Here is a 10,803-nt window from a genome sequence, read left to right as displayed (position 1 = left end):
AAAAAAAGGAGTTTGAGAGAATAATATAAAATATTGATGTAATGTTTGCAGAATTGAAAAAAATATCCGATTCAGACGGTTTGGTGTATAAATCTAGATGGATATTTATTCTAAACTGAACAGACTAATTTTTAAAGACAAATTTATATGTCATTTTTTTGTCTCAACAGCAATTTGTAACCTCGCGGTATTTAATCGTACAAAATTATTTCTAATAAGTACGAATTTCTATTATATTTAATAAAACTTTAATCAGAATGTATCTATCGCAGCTAATGTTAATTTTCCACCAAGTTATGATCAATTCACTGGATTTAAACAAAAGATCGTAGTATTTTATTGCTCTAGTATTGCTCGATCAACAGGTCTTTTAAAGATTTCGATTATTATGACTACTATTGTTTGAGATTTTGCTCGTTTCAGAATTGTACAATCTAAGTGTATAAAAACGTAATTAACGTAGGAACCAATACAAAACTCTTTCACTCCATGGAACATAGATTCTAGAGCGAAAATGAACACCATCGCAGAAGGCTGTTTGATCGAATATCGTAGATTCTGCTTCAAAGTAATATGTTCTTTTGCGAGACACATTCCTCGCTAGCCTGTAAGTTTCCATGCATCTCGAAATATTCGAAAATCCTGGTTAGACGAAGCGTGGTGCATGTATTAGCCAATACGAAGTGGATTTCCCAATGGCTCTGATCGGAAACCTTTTATATTCTATGGGAAACACGATAGGAGAACGCCGTTTAGTAACACCTGGCTCGAGCCATTTACCAAAGGGTCGATCACGTTTTCCATTAGAAAAACCGTTTTCCGGTGGAAAAGCTAACCTGCGTAGAATACCGCACTCTTGTCTTTATCCTGACCAGAAAAACTGATATGTACTTTAAGCGTCAACCAATTTGTTCTTCTTAATCATCGTTGTCGCTTTTCGATCAATTGTCATTCGTTTGTGTTAAGGTTATTGGATGTATGTGAATACGAAGAAACGTGTGGATAAATTGTAAGGTAGAAAATATATATTTATTTTGAATATTAAGTTCAGAGTTTGGAATAGAATATGAGGTGACCCATATCCGCACGCTGGCAGTGTTACCCTATGACTGAAAACCCTGAAGCCAACGTTGCATGCGTACCGCTTGTGGTTTGCCTTCCACGCAGTCTTTTGTCTATGCGCTGTCAATGGCTTCAGTGCTTGAGAAAACTAAAGACCAGATGTAGAGTTTTCTTAGAAGTGGCGACCTCTTCGACAATTTGAAATTCACTATTTTCCATCTATGTTTCATTATCTTCGTTGCTTTTGGCAAATGGCATTATTATTGATTTGGTATATGTGGATTTGTTCTCTTTTATCTTTTTTTTTTTTTTTTTTTTTACTTCGCGGAATACAGATTTTACTGATGCACAGTGAAAAATAAGCTTCTGCTATGTAGAACGTTTGATGGTCACGTGATAACATACCTTTATATACAACGTTTGTATGTTTTATATGGTTGTGAGATTAATTTCATTTAAAAGAAAATAGAGATAACGTTGGAATGTTTTGCACTTAATCACTTAGTAGATGAATATTATTTTGCAAATATCGATATACACACAAGCAATATCTATCCCGGTATATCTGTATTGTATTAGAACCAAATTTTTTGACGTTTCAAATTTTCAACAATTTTTGGTATATAGAACTGACTAGGATTAAGATCTGTCAACTGAAAAACCAAATATCAACACAAAACCAATCAAACTTCAGTATAAATATTGCTTCGTCAGTACAATCACTTTTCTTTTAGTAAGTTATAATTTAACTATAAAATTGATCGATCAATTTACAGTAAAAAATTTATGTTTGTAATCTTCGTAAAATTACTTTACCGCTTTAGAATCTGTGTCTTCTGGTTATTTAGTTCTTTTAAAGTGATAGAAAACTGGTCAAAATAACAAGTGTCAGACGTTTTCTTTTCGCGATTGCTAAAAACAAACAACTATTTTTGATAATATTAATGCTTACTTTAATTCACACAGAAACACAATCACATATACTTATATATTTTCTTCATATTGCATTAATTCTAAGTAACATTTTTAGATACCTGATACATATTAAACGATAGCATTTTGATCTAAATTTAGCTTAAATTTTAGAAAATATGAATTTGCATGGAAGTCCACAATCTAATAATGACTATTATCAAATATGTTGGCATTTCCAATTTCTAAGGAAATTCGATTGTATGACCCAGGGCTTGATGGGCCTGATTTAAATTTGTCAGGCGTGAAGACAAATCTTTATGTGGAAGCGTCAGGATGCCCTTATTGTTAAACGGTCTGGTCTTTTGTGAGCAAATCGGACTCGCAGACAGGCGGATAAACGCGAGGTACGAGCAAGGAGAGGAGGAGATCCGGTTGTCTACGGTCGAGCAAAGGCAAAAGAAGCCCGACTTCGTGAAAGACGTGGAATAAATCTTGTGTAGATAGCCGACAGATGAATTGCGATAATAAGGCGGAAATGGCTGGATCGTTTGTCCCTTCCGTTTTCCAGCGAGACGCCGCGATTTTGATTAATTATTAGCCACCTTTGTGGATTAATATCGCCGTGTATCTTATTTATAATAATTGCGTTGCTGGTTCCGGTGGCTTGATATCGTCCTATTTATTCATTAAACACGCGAATTACAAGGTTTCAGTCTCGCGAATAGTTGTTCTACCGTGTTTCTTGTCGCTCATGAAAGGCGGCTCGTTAGGTTACATTTTCAAATGAGGAAATTGATGGAGTTATATATTAAAATATCAATTAAACGCCAATAATCTCTATAAAAAGATGTGAATAAAACGTAGAAGATTTATAATTGAGCTGATCGTATAAGTTCGAAATGAACAAGACACTTCGTCGATTTTTCTTTCGTTCATGGAGCGTTGACATCGTCATATGCATAGATTTAGTACGTGATTGCGATTTAGCAAACTACCGTTCTAAGTTTAGAGGCGAATTTGATCCATTACTGCTCTTTTTCGAACTTCACCTTAACAAGTAGGCACTGTATAATCAGAATTTTTTGTGGAAGAGAGATAAACACAAATCTTCTTCTTATCAGGAGAGATAAAAGATTGGCAAGAGAATTTTAGATCTTACCAAGTCGTTAAATTTTCTATACACACCTTGTTGTAATTTGAATATATAGTTCATTATAAATGTATTCATATATAGTGTTTAAATTGTAGACTTGAATTAATGATTAGCTAAATCGAATTTGAAGAGCATATAGTAAATTTTATTAGTATAAAAATTAATCTACTGACTTTGAAGCGTACGTAGTCTTATTTCTCTATTTACTTTAATTAGTGTGAAAAAATACTTGCATTAATTATCAATTTCATTAATTTAGATGACAATTAAGATGAAATATCGTTTGTTTATATCTACTTTATATGAGTAGTAATATTCTAAGAACAAATGAAAATTGAAAGACTTTTACTAAGGTTACGATTTCTAATTAAATTTAACCGAGGTTAAGATAATACGCTTTCTTTTATTTTTGTGAAAGTATCCTTTTCGAATAATGTAGAGCATAATTCAATCTACAATTATGTACAAGGAATTACTTCATTATTTGAATTTACAGTTCACTTACAAGTTAAAAACTTTCTGGATGATAACCAAGTATTTCAAACTGTAGTGTTGGTTTAAATTATGTTTATAGGAAATAAAATACGGTTTATGGTAAATGAATGCATCCCAATTAAATAAATATTGAACGTCGTTCATTTTCTATTCATTTTTGTGCATGTTCATTATTGCCCATATCTTTTCTCTTTTTATTCAAAATCGTCAGTGAATCGAAACGTAAATTACTTTTACGTGCAGCGAACCTTAATTCCTGTGAATGCTTGGAAAATCTTTTCATTCTTTATTATCAGATATTGCTTTTTTTAAAATTAATGTACCAAAATCGATAAGACACGGAGAAGCTACAGAAATAAATAAGTTATACCAAACATTTATTAATGAATAATGTACGTACGTCTTTTATGTTAGTTAAACTATAGTTTTATTTTGTAATTTAATTAAAATGATATGAGTATTTTTATTAATGCTTGATAATTAAATTAAAATCTCTGAAATTCTTAGACTGATCTAAAATAATCTTTATAACATCATTCTTGTCAATAGTGCATATTGTCAATATGCATTATATATATACGCGCGTATTATTTGTCTCTCTATTTTTATTATGTTTACTAGTTACACTATTTGAAATAGTAGTAATCATTCAATTATAATAGCCTTTATGCAATATAATCTTCAAACGGTTCCATGGTTCCCATTTCTTATCAGCAGATAACAAACAAATCCCTATCTCGCCCTTCCACGACTTTCCAGAACCAAGAAACAAAAACAGATAACAACTTATTAAACGAAATTCCATTAAAGTTATCGATATAAGAGAAAGAGAGTAAGGACAATTAGTGAAATATGAATGAGCAGTTTGATAAAACAGACAGGCCGATAAGTGAGCTAACAATGAAGTGGTCGATGGTGAAATAAGTGGTAAGGGGTTTCGATTGGCCCGATCTAGGTCCGGGATAAGTTGGAGAAGGGGATGCGCGTCGAAAGGTCGAAAGTGGCGAGGGTGTAGAGTCATGGGGGTGTCTGTGTGGTGGGGGGAAGAAAGGGATGGTACCTGCGCCAGATCCTCGGCTTGAAAGGGGCGGTTGGGTATCGCGTTAACGCGCGGCCGGCAGTTTCTCGCGAGCCGCGAGCCGTGTCGTACTGTTTAGATGCGCGCGCAGCTTCGCCTGACTTCACTCCCTTTGCACCTGTCGCGTTCAACTTCGCGCCTCAGCAACGCGACACGGCTGGCTTTCGCGTGGGGTCTTCCTCGACCACCGTTAACCTCATCGTACCGCGAGTCAAGTTTACTGCCCGTCGTATTAAACTCTACAACATGAGGGATAGTTGCGTCTACACGTCACCTGTTACCGTGTGACGCATCATGAGACACAATTTTCATGCGAATGTTGTCGCAGTGTGTCGTCGATCAGGGAACGTTTGAATCGGTGCAATCGTTTGAGCGGTAACATTCGAAGTAATATACGGAGGAGCTTCAGTTGAAACTCTCGCTCGCGTTTAGATTCAACTAACTCATTGATTTATCACTTTTTTCTCTCTCTGTGAGACAGAGATCAGTGTGTGGATCATCGATGCAGCGATTGAAGTTCGATTGCTCGTGCCGATGAAGGCCATTCGTGAATGGAATTGTCACAAGAGTACTTGACTGTTTGAATTTCGGTAATGATCGTCGTACTAATGCCGGTGAGCGTGGCATCCATCATCGTCGTTTTCGGTCTTGATAAGTGGCCTAACTTGCGCGTGACTAAAATACTGTCGCGAGTCTAGTCGAGTCGAATCGAGAGTCGATTGTGTTTCGAGTTGAATCGCGTTCGGACAATTCCTAATCGGTTTTGTCTCTCGCGAATGATGAAGAGAGAGGAGAAAAGAAGGTCTAATCGTCTTTCTTGACGCGTTGTCATTACGTTTGCGAGTCTCTTTCGGATTCTCGTTATTCGAGGCTCGAGGAATCTCCTTGTCCGAAGTGAACTGTGACAGAGTTAAATTGCGATAGCCGGCGGTGGTTATGTGTGCGTGTGTGAGATCAGAATTCAGGAGAATTCAGGGAATGGGCCACAAGTGCAGCGAAACTGTCAAGTACAGTCGGCTGTTGTGCAACTAAGTGCATCAGCTGGTCATCGAGGTTGTCGAACAAACGTAATTGGCGTCGTCATCACTCGTAAGTGAAAAAAGCTTTTGTTTATATTTTCTGAATGTTTTCCTGGATTTACTACGTCGCGTTTGTGTTCGTGGTGTTTATGTCGTTGTTTGTTTGGTTATTGTTAGAGGTCAAACTATTTTGCGTGATACGAAATGTGATCAGAAAGTTAAGTATTCAGTGTGGAATAGTACGACATAGCACTATGATTAATTTTTAATTGTTGGTATTGCTGCACAGTTTGATGAATTATTTTAATTATATATACATATACATACATATATATATATATGTCAGAGATGAAAAGACACCGGGCCTTCCCTCTAGAATTCTTTGGAAAATCCCCAATACTTTAATCTTTAAAAGTTAACCCGATTATAATTGTCCGAGATTTGCGATAATGAGCTTGGTCTCGAGGCGATAACCAGTCGCTGAACGTAGCCGCGGTCACGGGATGAACGTTTTACCTAACAGAGGTATAGAGTTGCATAGCTCTCTTTAAAAAGAAATAGTTGTACTGACACCTAACGGAAACATTACAACGGTCTCTGTCCCGTGGCTCGCCACACACAAACCTTATTCTTCGGGCACGATGATTATCAGATGTCGATGCATCTCCACATGACATGTTCAGCTAGCCTGAGGACCGGCTATAAATCTTAGTTTTTAGTTAACTAAGGTCCAACATAGAAATTAACCAATTAACAGCAACGTCCATTTCCCTCTCTTTCCGAGCGGAGACTTTCCTGGACGAATCCGATGATCTCGTGTCCTTAGACACACCCCATCATAGGTTTCCTTTGCAGCATCAACGCGACGGATAATACATTCTCTCGTGCGATCTCATTAGCGAAAAAACAACGCCTTTTACGATCAGTGGATACTTCACGTTTTTAATCACGAGTCCGACTTAGACTTTGGAAGAAAGTATATTTGTTATCCCGTTGACCGCGGATTCGTTATCGAACCTAAGATCACTGTCATTAGTGTATAATCACCGCGATTAGTTGTCGATTCTGTAATACTCACACTTGTGCTAATCAACATTACCCCGATTGTATAACAACGATGGCCAAATCCATTGAAGATTTATCATAACCTCAACTCGACATATATAATAAAATATTGAAAATATATGCAATATACCCAATTAAACCCTCTTATAAGTAATAACGAACTTGTGAAAATGAAGAAGATCTAGAAAATTATTAGCAAATTAATAACATTTTTATAATTTATTGTTTCACTTTAAAGCTTCGACAATAACAAATTTGACATTATAATAAAAATCTTCGAGTCGGTACGAAAAAATTCAATACTGTTCTCGTCTACGTTCTCCTCTACGTTTTTCAATCATTGTTCTGGTTAATTTGGTATTTGTTTTATTAGATTATCCATCTATTGCTATTTAATTCCATGCATATTCTATTTCAAATAATTTCACGAATCACATTCACTTTTGATAAATTTGTGGACTATTCAATTCACCACAAAATTTTTTAACATCCTTTTTGAATCAAATATTTATCAAGAGTCAACATATATCAATTAATTTTTTCTTTAACTCTAACAAATAGTTTTTGATCATTTTCGCTACTTGTTTAGATCGTCTTCTTGCATAAATATAAAATTTTGACTATTAATTGTTTACCTTATAATCTGGGATAATATTATGTTTCATATAATCAGTAGATGTCTTAATATTGGTGTATATAATACCTTTAATGGGAGTGTTTGTACATTGACTGGTATTTACTTCCGAGAATGATAGAGAAGTTCCATATATGTTGTTTCGTGTATTTGCAATATATCTTAGCTTTTTGTATGAAAATTAACCAATGTTGCAATCAATTGGAATCGAAATGTCTTTATGTCTGTTTTAGATGAAGACTTCAAGTTTACCGAATTACGGAACATCTAGACAATCGGGAGGTTATCGAACGCCGAATTGCCACGTCGTCTAGGGATAAAAATGGGAACACGAGCGATCTACAGGAACCTCGTGCAGAAAGACATCGCCCTTACCGACGACATGGAGTCGCTATCATTAAAATCAGACACGGAGTCTTCGATTCAGCCATTGTCCGCACGATCAACGGAATCTCCTCTACCGGAAGCATACGTGCTCAGTTAGTAACATTTCTACTTCCACTAGATTTTGCAAATACTAACAATTATCACTCGAACATATATTTAAACGTATACAATTAACAAATTTTTAATACAGCGCCATGTTATCGATGCATGTTGTATCATCATCGTACTAGTTTTTATTCTTATATTTAAAGTACAAATGCCATATAACTCATTTGAAATTGCATTTCTTAAAATCAATCGCGCTATGTAATTCACTAAATCGGATAACATATTCAACATAAGATATTTTATCTTCTTAATCCTATACCTCAAGAAATTAAGGAATTCTGCAAACATATTAATTTCAATATAAAAATATCTCTTCGAACAAGATGCATTTCATCATCATCATGCAAGGATCATATGATTTGTAAATTTAAATTTTGTATGATTTCTATTTCCAACAGACGCTGACATCCGTACAGATGACGAGACGTTCCGTGTGCCGGAGGACGAGTCGATGTCCGCTTCCTTAGCAGCGCGTCTTGAAGAGTTATCCTTTGCCGAGGAACGAATCCTGCTCGTCAGCAAGTTAATCGTCATTAAGTTGGATTGGGGACACGGTGGCAGCATAGGGTTTACATGTGACAGAGGATAACGATGCTGGTGTCGCGCAATTTTAAGTGATAACCGAAAGATTCAGTAGAAAACTGCCTTTATTGGTCAGAGTTATGTTTTTATTACAAAAAGATCACAAGAAGAACTGTCGCAGACCCATCTCGTACCATCAAGGAGGAAAGCTCGGTGTGGGTGTGCCTTTTTAAACTAAGAACACGAATTCGTCGTTCATACTTTTCGGTAGGAAAGTGAGGGTAACGATCCGCGATGACCATTGGTTAATAAATGAAACTATGAAAACAAAGAAATCCAGATGTGGCTCATGGACATCCTTGTTCATGCGAAAAGCCTGCTATTTCGCTAGGCATCCGCTTTCTCCGTAATTGGTAAGAGCGTGCAAAAAAACATAAGGACCATCCGTAAACCGAAAATACTTATGTGAATGGAAATGAAACTAAACAGATTCGGTTTATGGTATTTCCTTAGGTTTGTTGCGGGTCAGTGTAACAATGTGTAGGTCTTGGCGGCCAGACCGTGAGGAATCTCGCAAGGACCATCGCGTTTGGCATAACACGTGGCAACCAGAACTCGATCCGCGACACTGGTGTCTATATCCAAGCGGTGTCGGTAGGAGGATCGGCCGATATGGCCAGAAATGTGAACAAAGGTAAGATCGTCGCGCCATTCTTTACCGGGGCTGCATTAATTCGGAGAAATTTATTGGCCGCAGGCAATCGCATCGTAGCGATAAACGGGCAGAATTTATTGCATTTGCGGTATGAAGATGCTCTGAAAATGCTGCAGTGCTGGTCCTCTCTCAAGCTACTTCCCGTAAAAACGCGACCTCCAGGAAGAATCACGAACAACCTGCGGAAAATAACTATTTGAAGTGAGTATAAAGATGTTCCTTTCCTTGAATCCTAGTATCTTTTCTAGTTGTTTTTTAATTAAACTTAATTTTAATATTAACTAAGTGAGCGAGCAATTGCTACTGAAATGAAAATAAGTTTTCTTGTTTCCGCTTAAGAACTTTCAGTCAAAGAGGTTGATTCTTTCATTGCGACTGGGTGATGTAGAACTGTATATTGTAAATGAATCAAGTGAAGTAATCAAGTGAAACATCCCAATACTCTGTTTCGTTATGCACTTAATTTTAACGAGAATGGAAGCAAAATTTTGGGTCTGTACTTAATAGTTTTAAACATACACGGGATATTACAAACGGAGTGTTGATTATTCTTGGTATGTAGGTTATCCTTGAAATTTGAAAATCTCTAGATGTCATGCTCCAAACTCTGGAAAATTATTACAGCATATGATATAACAGAGAATGTAATGCTGTACGCGTTGGAATTTATCAACCGACAACATTTTGTCTTTTGTGGAAAATATGAACGAGGATAGTCGGGAAAATTAAAAAAGAAATTAAACGTATTATTTTGTACAAACAGAAACTGAAAATGGTAAAGTTTTACAAAGTATACTTATTTATCGTTATATTCATATAATGAAATATATAATAATGATGCAAATGTGTATATATTTGAAAAATATGTATTAAGACAAATATTAATCAATTATTTATCTTTTAATAGGTACATATTGATATAAGAGTTGATTAAATTAGTAAGTTGGAGATGGCGAGAAACTCAATGTATACGATATAATGGCTTTCAGTGTCTGATTGAAAAGTGTGATTATTGATTTTCCAAGCAAACTTTATAAGTACGTTTTCATCGATTTCAGTGACATCAGATTCGACGTGTCCTCGGAAGCAGATACGTCGAGCATGACAAACAAATGGCTCGTTCAAAGGACCACCGACATTGCATCTGTTCAAAACACCTCGAGTGCGTACAGCAGTGGCGTATCGAGTGCAATGGGTAATCACAATGCAAACAGCCTATACATGGCCGATCTTGTCGATAATGGTGCACTTAAGTCCGCAGGTATGCTGCTCAGTATAGAGGACTTCGACGTCAGCAGGACGATTCGCAAAGTTTTTATTTAATCGTCGATAAAGCAAGTTAGTACTTACTCTATAAACCCATTTTTATCTAACAGGTATGCTACTTTTGTTACTGTGCACTTAATGGGTACTTAGTTGCAACGAAACAATTTATATGCATATTGATTTTCGTATGTTGTTCAGATACGTGCTATGCCGATAGTTTTACTTGAGAATACTATTAAAATAACAAATTATATATTATCACAAATTACATAATACAGTGTAAAATGTAATTTATGAAACTCTTGCCTTCTAAATTATAAAAGATAAAGAATTGTAAAGTAGAGGATAAATAAATACTTTCGAGACCAATTTATTTTTACATAT

The 10,803-nt window shown here is 35.8% G+C and overlaps 1 long non-coding RNA gene across 1 annotated transcript; it reads left to right on the top strand.

Moving 5' to 3' along the window:
* The first annotated feature begins 4,750 nt into the window (after positions 1–4,750).
* LOC132915032 (uncharacterized) lies at positions 4,751–8,295 on the top strand. The gene is made up of 3 exons (XR_009659756.1): positions 4,751–5,090; positions 5,574–5,792; positions 7,655–8,295. It is a non-coding gene; the product is annotated as an uncharacterized LOC132915032 (long non-coding RNA).
* Positions 8,296–10,803: the final 2,508 nt, after the last annotated feature.

Source organism: Bombus pascuorum, chromosome 16 (assembly GCF_905332965.1).
Source record: "Bombus pascuorum chromosome 16, iyBomPasc1.1, whole genome shotgun sequence".
Taxonomy (NCBI): Eukaryota; Metazoa; Arthropoda; class Insecta; order Hymenoptera; family Apidae; genus Bombus; species Bombus pascuorum.
This window is presented reverse-complemented; position numbering and strand designations above follow the sequence as displayed.